We start from the raw sequence: 15,150 nt of genomic DNA, 5'->3' as shown, positions 1-15,150 counted from the left end.
TTTTTTTAATTTAAAAAAGTCTAGTCTCATTAAACTTGGCCTGATTAAAGCAGAATAGCAAGAATAGTGATTGACCATGTAGCCTCTCTTAAAATCTGCTTTTCATAAGGAATTTTTTGTAAGGAATCTTAGACTGGATTTTATAAGCCTCTCAAAGATAAGAAGCCAACCCAAGTGCTCAACATCAGACTTTTCCTGAAATACCTATAGATGTGGGCAAATTCCTGTCTTCCTGAGGTGTTCAAGCTGTCCTACAGTTCTTGAGCCTGCTCTGAAGTTATGCTCTTCCTTACAAACCTGTTTAAATTGCCAGGAGCCTTGTAAGTAAAGTACCAGGCCAGTCTTCCCAGGGACTTTATTAGCTATATAAAGTCAACCTTATTAGTTCCTTAAAACTGTCTCATCATATTTGATTCTATCAACATTCTCAAATCTAACATTCCAGTCAAAACCTTGGTAATATAAGCATTGTTTCTAGTTGTGTCCAAGGAGCACATGCTTTTATTGAACTTAGGGAGGTAACTCTATTGCCATGAAAATAAGAATACTCAGTAAGTTTCCACATTATGGAGGGACCAAGTAGGGGGAAAAAGTAAATATTTAAATTCTGTTTACAAAGGTATACTTTACAAAATCATTGTAAGTCACAGATGGCTTAAGAGAAAAGAGAAAAAGATTTCCCTAAATCTGGGGGCAACACCCTTCAGGAAGTAGCAATGTTTTAAAGAAAAAGTCGTGTGTGTGTGTGTGTGTGTGTGTGTGTGTGTGTGTGTGTCTGTATAGAGAGAGATAGATCAAATCATCCCTACCACTTTATTCAATCCTGTATTATTAATTCTTGTTCTGTTTGCATCCAGTTTTTCATTAGTTCTGGAAATTCTTACCCAGTTTAGTCTTACGGTCTTCAAGTTATCAGAAACCTATATTCTAGAATACTTTTCACTGTCTTTTCTATGAATCTTTCTGAAGATGAAGCATTTTTGCAAAAGCATTAGAGTAAAATAATAACTGTCTGTAAATGACCAAAAGACTTAAAAATTCCCCTGGTTAAAGATCTGCTGAGAATTCATTATAATAGAAGTGACAAAGAAATTTGCTTAGTTCTGTGACACACAACATTTTAAGGTAACTGAAATTACAACTGATAACATTATATAGGACATATCAGATTTCTAGGAGTTTCACACAATTTCTAGAACACTTACATTAATAACATGCATCCACATAAATACAAGCTAAGAATGTTTAACGTCACTTCTTATTTGACAAATGCTTCCCATGCAATTTGATATATTAAATCTAATTAGTTTAATGTCTCACTTTTTATATGGAAAGAGAACAAATCTTTTGAGATGTTCCAGGGACCTGCTATAAAATACCAAAGTTAGCTTGAGGTCAGAAGACTTCGTTTAGAATTTGATACTGGGAATTCTGTCCAAACATCAAAAAGTTTGAACTTTTGACTAAATAGGATCACAGATCATTATAAAATAATACTTAATTATCTATTTAAAAAACGTAACAGTAGAAAGGTTAACATAAATACAGAAGGTCATACACTTGTGAGAAAAAGTGAGCTTTCTTAATATTGAGAAGAGTGGGTTTGCCTAAGCAATCAGAGACCTGATAAAGCCAATATAAAGCACAGTAAATTGTTTTGTAAGAAGCAAAATCTTTACTTTCCAGGTAGATAAATTAAAAGGTAGAGAAAACCCTTTTTCAGTCTCTTACTGAAAGCACACCAAGAAAACTGTGCTTTTAGCAGATAAAAGAAAATTAAATTTTGGTTTTTCATAGGTACACTGTTGGTGTCATAGTGTTTTTTTAAAACCTTTATTATTTCTGATTTTAATTACATATATTAACTAGAATTCTTTTTTAATAAATTTTATTTATTTATTTTGAGGGAGAGAGCATGAGCAAGTGGGGGAGGGCAAAGAGAGAGAGAGGAGAGAGAAAGAGGAGAGAGAGAGAGAGAGAGAGAGAGAGAGAGAGGCCCATGCAAGTTCCACACTGGCAGCCAGAGCCTGACACAGAGCTACAACTTATGAACCACGAGACCATGACCTAAGCCAAAACCAAGAGTCAGACACTTAATTAACTGAGCCACCCAGGCACCCCTTCATTAGAATTCTTAACATGTCACGTTCTTAATTCCCAGCAAAAACTAACTCAGAGTTGCGGATTGACAAATGTATAAATATTTCATAATTTTGAGAAGTATATTCTTCCTAATACTAAACTTTCTAGTGCGGCAGCAGGTGTGTTTACAAATAGACCCAGCTATCTTCAGTTTCTTTGTAAAAGGAAGCAAAAGGATGTAAACCGGTGTTCAGTGACTAATGGTTCACTGTTTTACCTTATTTGAAAACGATATAAGTAGTTAATGAATATCCATTATTTAACTCATCTCAGTTTAACTTTAAAGTTTCAAGTTACCAAGAAGATTCTGGAAACTGTTTTTAAGTGTACATACCATAAAGCATAATTATTGTTGAAAAGTTCCTTTTTAAGTTTAATCTTACTTACGTGTATATTTAATTCACTTGCTCTTAATGATTATGTTAGATTAATCATGAAAATTTCATGAGACATTAAACAGCTAACCATCATCTTAAGTTCTCACTCTCGCTGACAAATTCTCTGAGATAACATGAGCTTACTTGAGTTCTAGTGAACCTAGGTAGAATACAAGTATTATATTTAATGCTTTCTGTTGTAATTAAACCAACCAACAAAGTTACACCAGCTTTTTGTGTGTGTGTCTGAAGATCATCCTAGATCACATGAACTTGAAAAACATTTAGGTTAGTTTGCGTATTTCTGAGAGTATGTTTGGTTTATATAAACACTTCTTTGTCTTTAAGCCAATTAAATAGAGCTCTTTACATATTAATTTGGTGTTACGATCTGGAGATAGAAAAAAATACCACACATTTATAACATACATACATAGACATACAAAAACATATAGACAGACACAGAGATCTTATAGCTTATATGTTAGCTTACTGGAGGCCTAAATCAGTCTCTGAATATCAGCTTCCAGTTTGGCCAAATTCTAACCATACAGTTACTTCAACAAAACAAAAAAGCCCTCAGATGCCTTGTGAGGTTTCAGCTGGGACAAACTGGATTCCAGGCAATACTGAAAAACCCCTGGGACACCAATGGTGTCCCAGAGAGGATGCAAAGATAGTACCTTCTGCATATCCAGAGCCACTCCCGAAGATAACCAAAAGAAAAAAAAAAATTAGACAATCCCCCCGAGAGCTGGCAACAAATCAGTAGGACCCCCAACTGCAAATGGGGTGTAGCCCACATTTCTGTCCAGCCAAATATTGGGGGGGTCCCCCAAGCCAATGGCTGCCAAGTCAAGTTCTTAGGACACAAAACAAGACAAACAAGAAGGCAGTAGCTGTCCCTGGGAGAGAAAGGATCATAACCAGTGGGTCCTTAAAAGCAAATTCACAAGTCACAGTTCAGAGATCTACTTCTTGCATATGTTTTTTGCCTGCCAGTATGAATTTTGAAAGGAAGGGAAAATATGAGATTTTCCCTTCCTCTCTCAACCAGGCACCACAGAGATGTGGGATAGCGGACTGTGGTAAGAATTGTCCCCCTTTGTTGGCTCCTGCTAGTTTTCCCAGGATCCGGCGTGCAGGCTCTGGAGTGAGTAGGGTGTTTCGGTAGGTCTCATCCAAGTCATCAGAAACTGTAGAGTGGAAGTGATTTCCCCTTTACTTTTTTTTTTTAACTTTTTTAAAAGTTTATTTATTTATTTTGAGAGAGGGAGTGGGGAAGGGCGGGGAGAGAGGGGGAGAGAGAATTCGACAACCGGGCTCTAACCCATGAACCACAAGATCATGACCTGAGCCAAAATCGGTAGTCAGATGCTTAATCAACTGAGCCCCCCAGAAGCCCTTCCCTCTATTTTTTATAGTGAGTATTTGACTAAGATGCCTTTTTCTCCAGGACACCTTCATAAATGGATAAGTTTAAAATTCTCCACTGTGGCCGCTGTAATTCAGGATTATCTTTGGTAAGGTCAATTTGCTTGTTCAGCATTAACACAAAATTTTATTCACCCGAGGCCTCACACTGGCCCTAGTTCAGCTCAAGTCATACCCAGTCTGACCCCAGACCCAGTTCTGTTTACAAGACCCAGGTCTGTTTATAAGTTGGACTCAGTCCGGCCCCAGAACCAGTTCAGTTTCTAAGTCAGACCCAGTCTGGTTCTGATTGTGGCAAATTTCTGGACCTAGTCCAGAAAAAGAAATGTTCAAATATATTCTGAAAGTTCATCATGTAAAAAGTGCCGAGTGAGGATCCGAGACGAGCTTACCCACCTCCTCCAGAGGCAGCAAGGAGGCAGCAAGGCAGTAGAACACAACAGGTGCCTATGTCTGGTTGCTCCTTGCTCCTGGGGGGTCATGGGTGGGGGTGGGGGATATAGCTCTTTGGATCTCTCTTCTGAAAACACAACTGTTGAAAGGTAAACTGAGGCCTATTAAAAATTGTAAGAGTTTGACCAAAAATCAATTCGAATTGGGTAGCATCCAATCTAACAGATAAGATAGAAAGGAGCTCTGAGGAGCTACGCAAAATGACTTTCTAGGCAGAAGGGAACAGGAATAAGGAACTTGGAGGAGGCACAAAGCAAGTTGGTTATTACCAAGTTTCTTTCCTTTGGGGATGGCAGGGGTCTATCAGGCAGATTACATAACTAGTGCTGATCAGGTGATTCCTGAGGGACTGGCTGAAGAATGCATTTCTGAGAGAGCTGAAACTCTAGTTAAGTCTCAATATGAAGATACAGAGCTTAGCATAAGCAATTCCATTTTGGGTGTGTTGTCTTGTGTTGTTTAACAGATGCTGTTTAACATGTACCTAGTTACTCTTTCCTTAGCACTATGCTGTGTCCCACAAGTAGTGAAAGAAGAAAGAGTTCAGAATTTGTCTCTTGGAGCTTATGGTTTAGAGATAATACAGTGCATGAAACATCAATGAAATGCAAAAGAAGGAAATAAGGAAAGGACAAAAGAATGAGAAAGAAAGAAAAAAGAAACCGTCAACTCATTCATTTGTCTATTTGTTTATAAATTAATAAAATATTTGTGAAGGGGTTTTTGTGCATAGGGCACTTTCTTTTGACATTTGATGTGCTAATTAAGCGTTGCATAGAATGCAGAAATTACTGGGGTAGGCCGTAAATGCTTCAGGATGTCAGAAAAGTGGTACGACCCCAAATTGAGTTCCCATGGTGGTGACATTGGCTGAGTTAGTGGAGTAGCCTGTTCCACTCTCTTACGTGTGTATGTGTGTGTGTGCGTGTGTGTGTTTCTGTTGAGGAGGACAATGTGCCTGACAGAGGAGTGGGTTTTGTTGAGACTTGACTCCTTTCTTCTCTAACATTCAGTTTCACGGAAGTAGACAGGAGTTCAGTTGTCCTTCTTGCCCCCCTCTTAGCTGAGAAGGAACAAGTGAATAGAAATTAACAAGAGCTGCCTTGGCCCAGGCACAGCTAGGCTGCCTTCAGAAAAAGCGCACTCAGACTAGACCTCATGGTCCAGTGATTGGAGCCTTGCTGCAAAGGAGTGATGACTGAAAGCCCAGTAGAAGTCTTGACTGGCTGGTTTTGTTAGAGTTCCGTTTCCTCTCCTCAGGGATTGGCATAAGTCCTTAATGCTTTCTACATTTGTCCCTGTATGGATGTGAATTCTCTTCATGCTTTTGTTGTACCTGATTGTGTAATTGCATAATAAGATATCCATATCTGACATGATATTATTTAAATATTTTCATGACCAAAATATCTAATGCTTGAGTCCATTGTGCTAGTGGTTCCTGAGCCCTAGTTGTATGGCAGACTCACCCTCTAGAGAACTGTAGAGGGACATCACAGATCCACTCAGTCAAAACCTTCAGGTCAGAGACCTCAGAATCCAGGTTGAGAGTGTGCCAGGATAGGAATAAAGAACCTCAAACTGCAAACTTGAGGGATGTGTGTGTGTTTGACCCAGCTGAGTGAGGTCAAGGGTAAGAGAGATCATGTTAAATATTGGACATAATATAGATGCGCAAGAGAGGCCATGCCCAAAACAGGATGAATGGGAGAGAAAGAGTTGAGTTCAATTTTTGAGATAGGAGGAACAGTAAAATTGTGGAAAAGAAGGGAAACACTGGTCTCAAAGGAAGGGAGATCCAGCATGAATTAGAAGTGCCCCAGCCCTTGTAAGTGCTTCACAGTTCCTTGGTGTGATGGCTCATGTTATCTCCCACGTGAATGTTGGCACATACTGTTCCCAGTAGCTGAAATGGCCTTCTCCATGCTGCCCACCTTACTACATGGAACAGAGCATTATTCTTAAATATTCAGCCCACTCCTTGCCTTAATTTAAAAGTATCCTTACCCCTGATGCCTAGGAAGGGGCCCTTTTTCTCTGCTCCCTGCCCACGAGTCTCTCTTTTTTCCAGTTCAGCAAATGATGAAATGATGGCTGGTAACTATGTGTTGTGCTCTGGGAGCCTAGCAGACCTCCATTCTCCACATTGGGGTGTGTAGATGTTGGAAACTTTGAAAAGAATCTTAAAATCAGATTATTGGGTCATAATAATTGTGTGCAAGCTGAGTAATCTCTGGAGCATGGAATGCAAAGGTTTTCCTTCCCAGAGGCAATAGCAGCAAAACATTATAAAATCATAGGGTGAGGGTTCCATGAATTCGGTCCCATGTTCTCAGTGCTTGAGGCGGACCCCTCCTTAGATTATTCCAGTGGGTCTTTAAGAACTCACTTAACAAACCACCAAACTCCATCATACTTCTGAGTGATGAACCCGCTGTGGGAGGTGGCAAACCCCATAACCTGGAGATTGAAGTGGGACTGCCACCTTGCCTTCTGTGGAAGCTTCTTGGTCTAGGACCTGGTTACTCTGGATTGAAAAAGCAGTACAACCAAATGCCTTCTTCCATGGTTAAGATTAATTGGACGCAAGAGTTCCCGCTTCGCTTGTGGAGTTAGAATCTATGCCATCTACGTCACGGAAAAACAAGTCTAAGATGGTAAAGAAACCTCTTGTCTCCGAGTGTTTCATTACAGCACAGGGAGGAATTTGAAGGACAAGTGGCATATACCTGTGGGATATACAACGATACTAGTGATGCTGGGAACCAGTTAAGTGCTTACACTATGCCAGGCGCTCACCCATTCTATGCCATTTAGTCTTTGTTACAACCCTCTGGTAAAAGAACTAGGATTCGTTTTGTGTGTGTGTGCTTTGTTCTGTTTTGTTTCGTTTTGTTATGGGTGAGGAAACCGAGGCAAATGGAAACCAGTAATTTACCAAAAGTACAGTCGGGAAATGGTGTGGCCGGGGTCAGAACCCACGGCAGACCCTCTCCAGAGCTACCATACTAAACCATCTAGGTGCCTTTTGTAATCAGAAACAAAATAAGCCCCGTTACCAGGGTGTTTCATCTCGACATCTGAGACACCAGGAGAGCTCGCACATCATCCAGGCATGGGCCACTGCCTGATGCTGAGTGCTGTGTTCGAAGAAGATGAGGGAAAAAGTCCGTGTGTCTCACGCCAGCAGCAGAAGCTCTTCATTCATGGGGCGCCTGGGTGGTTCAGTCAGTTAAGCGTCCGACTTCAGCTCAGGTCATGATCTCACACTCTGTGAGTTCGAGCCCCGCGTCGGGCTCTGTGCTGACAGCTCAGAGCCTGGAGCCTGCTTCAGATTCTGTGTGTGTGTCTCTCTCTCTGCCCCTCCCCTGCTCATGTTCTGTCTCTCTCTGTCTCAAAAATAAATAAAAATATTTAAAAAAAAAAAAAGTTCTTCATTCAGGGAGAAGACACGCGGAGCGTGGCCTTACTCGTGTAAGAAGCCAAGGAGGCTATCAGAATTTTACCTTTATTATTTCGGGTTCCTTCGTGCTGACCAGTGACCCTCGGTCCGATTTGTTTTCCGAGAGAGTAAAAGTGAAGCAGGCTCTTCATTCTTACAGGCTCAGTTCAGCCCCCAGCCCCATCCCCAGCTCAGCAGATGGGGCAAAAGCCAGGCTTGGGAGCCATTCAGCTGAGAGATACTGGCTAAGTAATTTCAACACTCAGAGCTTCAGTCTCTTTATCTGTTAAGTGGGCACAGTAATACTTCCTTCCTAGGCTTTCACAGGGTTTATGACCTCCAGAGGATCAGAAGTAGGTCTTTTGAGTTGTTTGCCAAACATGTTTTCCCCTCTTTTTATTCCCTGATTTAATAGACGTGGTAGTGTCCAAGAGTCCTGAAGTCTAAATTCCAATTTCCATTTTTACACTAGGTTTATATGTGACCTTAATTGTAAGCTATAAAATACCTAGAGCTCAGTCCTCGGCTAGTATAAAATGCGTACCAGTATATAAGAAGCAGTCAACAATGATAGTTGTTACTGTTATTGTTACTGTTCAAGAAGCCATGGAGAATCTCTCCTACAGTTCTCTCTTTGTGTAGGTGAAGTGTGTAGGCTCAGACAGGTGAAATGACATGCCCACAGTCGCACTGTTAATTAATTATAAAGTCATTCATAGAATCCTATGTCAGATCCCAATGCTCCTGCATCATCTCGGAGTTAAACAGACTGCTTGAGGGCATTTAGGACTAGCAAACTCCTGCGTACTTCCTTATGGGCTTGTTGGGTGAGTCCCAATAGTTGGAACCTGTTGGAAACTTCATGAGCCTTCAACGAATGCGGAGTGGAGACAGACACTTACATACTTTGATGCATGCTTCAGATTCTGCTCCTGCGTGTTTACACATACCCTCTCTTTCCAGCCTCTCTCTGCCACCCCGTGTCCCCAAGAAGTAGCCTCATAACTTTTCCCCAGAGCAGAAGACAAACCTTTGGGTTTTTATCAGGTCTCTCTGAAAGGTAGGGGTGTGTGTGTGTGTGTGTGTGTGTGTGTGTGTGTTTAAACTCTGTGACTGTTAGGGCACGAAAATCCATAGAGAGCCATAGGGCCCCAGAAAATGTTTTCCGTGTTGCAGTTTCTCTGCCACCCAGTGTGGAAGGCAATTATCTTTGGAGGGGGATTCCACAGCCCTGCACGGGCTTCCCCGGCGTAAGATTTATTGTCGGCTGGATTGGGTGTTCTTTATAAGAGCATTTACTCGGCATCTAAAGCGCTGTCAAGAGTGCTACTTCCTGAATGCTTTTGACGTTGCAACTGCTAAGCTTCATTTTCCCGTCTTGGAGATATATTTTTGAAATGGTATGCAGGGATTTGTAAGGCCTCGTGCTTCCCATTGACACTGACAGGAGCTGCACCGTTAAACCCCTGCACACTGCTGCGGAAATTTACCCCCTCATGCCCAGAGCCCTCCTGCAGGCGAGTCTGGCCCGCACGTGCAGCGGGTTCCCGGAGCGGGGAGAGGGCATGGGAGCGAGTCCCGTTGTTTTGTGGAAGTCATGCCAGCTAATCAATCTCAAAGTTAACTGTTTTCTTACTTAAACAAAGGATAGGCAAAAGCTCTTCTGTGGCTTTTTTTTTTTCTTCCCCTCCTTTATGTGGATCTTATGAATGCCAGAGGAAAACTTGAGCTGCGAGTCAGCTAAATATACTGTATCATGAAACCTGAGGGACCACTGAATTGGGAACAGTGGCCCTTTACTGCTAAGAAGGTGTTTTATTGAAAATGCGCCGACATGCTCTCCCCGGAGAGTGAGCGAAAGGGAAGGCAAGATGCCCGACAGTAACACAGGTTGTTCTCGTAGGCGAGCTAAAATATAGGGTTTGGCACTCCTGGGCTGTGCTCGGGCAGGCAATAGAATAGACGAATGTGCATTTTTACATTAAAAGCGTCATATTTCACCAGCGGCGCCCCTCCCCCCGTTTGTTAAGCGTCTTAATTTATATATTCCAGTTAGCAGTTCATTACCTGTCCCTTTCTCTCTCCTCCAGCTTTTAAAAGTTGTCTCTTGAATAAATTGAGGCAGTCAAAATTTCCTAATCCTGGCAGGCTTACCAGCAGAGGGCAGGCGTAAGGAAGGTTTTGATACGAGGGTGTGTCAGCCTGGGGTCACAGGAGGGTGGCGACGCAATGGGAGGGAGACCTGTGAGCTCTGCGCAGAGGACAAGATGCAGCACGCCCCCTCTGCCTCGTTCCAGGTCTCCAGCAAAGCTGGCTTTACTAAATAAAGGTGGCCAGTTGCCTTTTTCAGATACTCAGCGACTTCCACATAATTGAACGTTAAGAGGAATATTCAGGTGTCATCTCATCCTCCCCAAGCCGTCTCTTCTTTCCCCTCCAGTGACCCAGTTCTGTTAGGCTGAAAACTGGGGGTTTGCACGGGGGTGTACCGTAAATGCCGTTCCTCTTTGGAGAGGAAACAAGGACTCACACTTGATGGTGGTAGTGATTCTTTTTTTCCTGAGACCTGACGGACAAAGCTCTTGGGGAAATGCTCTCCTGCCCCCAAACATGTACTTTTTGAGAACTTTGCACACTTCCGTGTAATCTGTTCTCACCTCATGGCAGAAGCGGCCCCCTGATATCTTTTACGTTATGTTAAAACAAGGGATTATAGTTTTATCGTTAAATGAGAGAGAATAATTTGTTACAGCCAGTCAGATGCAGGGTTTAGGGCAGGATGTTGCCATTTTTCTTCTCATTTTCTTCCACACATGATTTTGCTTACTGGTGATGTTTTATACATGTCTTTACATTTAAAGTGAGGAGGGATTTTTTTGAGGAGGCGGGGGAGGGGAGGAGATAATTGTTTTCCATAGCTTATTTACCCATTCTGTTTGTAAGTCACCTGAAAGTTGACATGTCATTGTGTATCCATAAATTAACCAGGAACACTGGCATCATAAAATGTTGCATTAAATGAAGAGGCTCATGGCAATTTGGAAGGTGTCCTAAAGAAGAATTTAAGCTCCTATGGAACAGTAAGAACTCACAGTCTTTCCCCCTTGGCCAACCAGGCACAGACGAAAAACAACATTATTAACTTCATTGTCAACATAGACACAAGATCAGCATAAACAATATCGATATGGAGCTAACTGCCTTAACCTCCTGTAGATGGATGATGTGTTAATTTATGTTTTTAAATAAAAGCGCTCAAATCAAGAAGGAACCGTGGCTCCTCAGAGACAAATGCCCGAATCTCCCAATTGGGCATTGGTGTTGCAATTTAGTACCTGTAATTGGCAGTTGGTTGGCGGTCTCTGGAGACCTCATAAGTACTCAAGGAAGGCCCCCACCCCCACCCCCCAGAGACTCACTTCCCTGGGAGGGTCATCAAGCCTGTTACCACGGTGAGGGACCCCATTTTGGATTCCTGCTGATTCACCGTCTTCCCTCTAGCAACAGAGTCAGTTGGTCAAATTTCTTTAAGTTACTTCATTTCAGAATATATGGTTTGGGTGCTCCCCTAAATTAATTGGAAAAGGTAGAGCGAGCGTTAATGCAAGTGTTGTTTGGACGAAGATGGGCAATTGAATTACAGTCTTGGCCTCTCACGCAGTTGCTTTTTCAACCCATCAAATTGTTCATCAGTTTTTATTTCACTCACTTTGGCAGATGAACTTTCCGGCAACAGAAATTGCAGTAGTTACCTATGAGAACACGGTACCATAACTGACTTCATCTGAGCATGTCTCCCACTCTCAGTGTTGCTGGAAATATGTGAGCAGAGTCCATTCACATATCCGTTCTCTGGTTATTTGCAAGCAGTTTCTGGCAAAGCAGGAGCTCAGGAGGAGCTGAGGGCCACGTGGGCCAGGCACCATGGCGGGTGTCTCCTTCCCTGCCACACCATTCATCAGTGAGTAGGAATAATGTCCTGACAACACGTTCCTTCTGACTCTTCACTTAATACATCTTCTCTCCATCCTCAGCTCTGAATGGGCAGTAAAACCTTTCACTTTCTTCTGCGTTCAAGGCTAAGGCTCGGCACAACCAAGTATAATACATGATTTTAGTCCCAGGTGTGTTATTTGGTGGTTAGAGTTTGGTGTGGGATCATAGTAATCTATTCTTAAGTACACAGCCAGCTGCACAATGGACTCATTTAGCAACTGACAGGTTTCTTAATATGTGGTGTTTGAACAAGGGCTGTATCTGTTGTGGGTGTTAGGATGTGGGCATCAAAAATATTTTTAAGTACAGTATTTAGCATTTCCTTCACTCTTCCTTAAACATTAGCCTTTTCTTCCCCCAGATATTCATTTTATGTGATCATGGCCTCTGTTTTTCTCAAACTATTCAGTCTCTGCTCCGCCTTGTGACCTGTGGTGCTAAGTATGTTTGATTCTTGGAGGAGGAAAACAAAACAGAACAAAACAGTGTTGCCTTTCTAAACCTCAGTTTCCTCCTCTGTAAAATGGGGATTGTGTTTCTGTTCAAGTTAGAACAACTAAATGAGACCCCTTCGCTAAGTAACCCTTTCTAAAGCTCCCACACTCCAGATGCTGCTTTTTGGAGGGGTGGCAGGAGTTTACTGTCGAGGCCTTTCCAAAATGACCTGACACTCACATTGGTGAATAAGTGACATTAACTGAGTCTTCTAAGTTTTAACCACAAGTTTTAACATTATATATTGTGCTCCAGCAGTGAAGGGTTTCAGTTCTCACTAAAATCCCAGAAACGGTACAGGTTGACAGGACCACATGGAAGGGGATCCTGAAGAGTCCGGAATTAATCACAGTAACCTGGGCATATACAGCTTATCCGCGTTTATCACCGATGCTACGTTTCCTTGCCTGGAAGTAGTGTGTGAGTCACCATGTCATGTTTGGAGAGAGGGCCGGAAGGGCTCCAGGTGGCCTCTGAGTTAGCTTGCTAAGTTACTTGCCTCTCCATAGCGTCACCACCCCCCTGCCATCCAAACCTTCAGTCCTTTAAAACCCAACTCCCCAAGGGGGCATCCCAGACCTTTCCGGCTCCCACTGATCTCCCCCGTCTCTGTGGTCCCATGGTGCTTAAAGCCACTGCTGTGCAATTTAGTGCTTGTGTAAGACCTCATTGCATCACTCTCTAATTATTTTGCGTAAGGCTGTCTCCACAGGCTGGGTCATAAGCGTCTGTAATGTTTGTTGTTTGCTTGTTTGTTTGTTTGTTGTTTTGATGCTCCTGGAGACTTGGCTCATAAACACTGACCTGCAAAGGAGTTACCCCAACTTGTAAAAGCATGCATGAGTTTTATGGATGCCTCGTGAGGAACTTGTTTTTGAAAAAAATGAATTGCCTATTCAAAGTGCACTCCATTTTGTTCACAGACATCAAATCTCAAATTAATTTTCATACCTTAGAAAAAAAAATCACGTGTATTTTGAAATGACCATTTCCACTTTTCTCACTGTGCATTGGTTGGAGAGAACTTCCTATATTTTTATTTCCTGTCTTTGGGGCCCCCGGCAGCCCCTCCCGGAAGAGTGTCTTGTCTCTTTAAGAGTCAGAACTCTACTGATTCATGGTACCTTCTGGCAGATTTAAGGCCCCTCTCCCCAAAAAAGAACGCCCTTGCTCCTTCATTGAATATTCATGAGAGGGTGGGGTCACATTTTTGTGACCTGAAAAATGCCATTAATAAATTTGTTGCCTGACACAAAAACACTTCAGGGTGGAGAGCGACCTGCCATGCACCCGTTTAACATCTGATCATAAGCTGACAGTCAAATGAAGCTTTTGTCTCTTTCGCAGCCAGATTAATGGGGGAATTGTCTGCTCCCCCGCTGACCTTATTGAAATTCAGGCATTTGCTTGATTGGAAATATTATCAATATGCTTCCTGGTTTGTTCTAGCCTGCATTAAACGCCTCAGACAGAAAAATAATTTCAAGTAAAACTCCTGGAACTGCTGGGTTAGGATCTGTGGTCTTTTTGGTTTTCTTTAATTGAGGGAAAACAGGTAATCATTGATGTCACTACTCCTTTTCCTCGAATATTTTGAGAAAAATAATCAAGCTGTGACGAGTTTTGTTGTTCGTGCTTTAAGCATAGGCCAAGAAGTTTTTCTCTAAATTTAAAGATGGTGAATAGCTGCCGAAAATGATTGAATTAAACCTGGCACTTAGATCCTGCCCGCCGAGCCAACAAAGTTTCGCATATTGGTGACTTTTTTTTTTTTTTGAACACTATACTCAGCTTTAAATAGCATTAAAGAGCAGTGACTATTTCTGATAGAGGTCATCTCCAAGTGCTTATGGAGAGTAGCTTTTGTTGTTGCTGTTGTTGTATAAATAAGAAAGGAATTTAAAGAATTATTTCTTAGCGAACTTGGGGCAGATGCCTTCTTGAGCAGCTGTCGTTCTACAAGGGGAAGTAGCTGGGTTCAGCGACGAGGCACGTTTGGTTGTTATTTATTTCAAGCCCCGTGTCGGGTTAGTTTTCCTGTGCGCGCACAAGCACACTTTGGCGAGCCCGACTCTCGGAAAGAAAGGAGGTGGGGAGCGGTGTGGGGGGTGGGGTGGGGAGGCCGAGGCTTGCCTCCACCATCCCCGTGAAGCGAAAGTTCTCTGCAAAGGCCGGTTTTCGAGGAAAGCGCTTCTCTGCTCTTCCCTGGAGCCCCGCATCCCCTTCCGATTCTAAACAGTTGCTCGGAGCAGTCGGGTGTGCGCCGGGCGCGCCGGTTCTCCCCTCCTCTGCCTCTCGGGTTTCTCCGAAAGGTTAGGACAACTCTTTGTCAGTTTCCAAGACGAAACAAACGCGCGACCCAACCCCAAAGCCCCAAACCCGCAGCCCCGGCCGGCGGGAGAGATGCGCGCCGTGCCCGGCTCCCCAGACGTCAGCCAGAGGCAGGTCAAAGGGTTAACAGCAATTAAGAGGAGTTGCTCTAGAGACAAAAGCAGGATTTCGCCAGAGCGTGATTTCACCTGCCGCGCGGAGGGGGCCGGGGCGCGCGGGCGCGGGGAGCGGGCCGCGGAGCCCATTGTGTGGGGCGCGGCGCGGCGCGGCGCGGCGCGGGGTGTTTAGAGGCGGGTTGTGATTGGTGGAGCAGGGCGGGGCGGGTGGGCGCGGCGCGGCGCGTCTTGTCAGCCCGCGAGCCGGAGCGCCCCTGCGCGCGTGCAGTCCGCCTGCACGCCGAGGCCGCCGGACCCCACGCCCGGCCTGCGCGGGCGCCCCGAGCCGGCTCCGCGCGCCTGGCGGCTACATGGAGAGTGTCAG

The 15,150-nt window shown here is 43.5% G+C and overlaps 1 protein-coding gene across 14 annotated transcripts in view; it reads left to right on the top strand.

Moving 5' to 3' along the window:
• FOXP1 (forkhead box P1) overlaps nt 1-15,150 on the top strand; it is a 695,473-nt gene that overhangs the window by 572,678 nt on the left and 107,645 nt on the right. The window contains exon 1 of one of the 14 annotated variants that reach the window (XM_049642710.1): nt 1-15,150. This exon is cut by the window's left edge and continues 32,239 nt beyond it. The exons of the other annotated variants lie outside the window; for them this stretch is intronic. The gene's annotated coding sequence lies outside the window, so the exon portion shown is untranslated. 14 annotated transcript variants of the gene reach the window in all.

Source organism: Panthera uncia, chromosome A2 (assembly GCF_023721935.1).
Source record: "Panthera uncia isolate 11264 chromosome A2, Puncia_PCG_1.0, whole genome shotgun sequence".
Lineage (NCBI taxonomy): Eukaryota > Metazoa > Chordata > Mammalia > Carnivora > Felidae > Panthera > Panthera uncia.
Note: the sequence above shows the minus strand (reverse complement) of the source record. Positions and strands in the feature narration are given on the sequence as shown.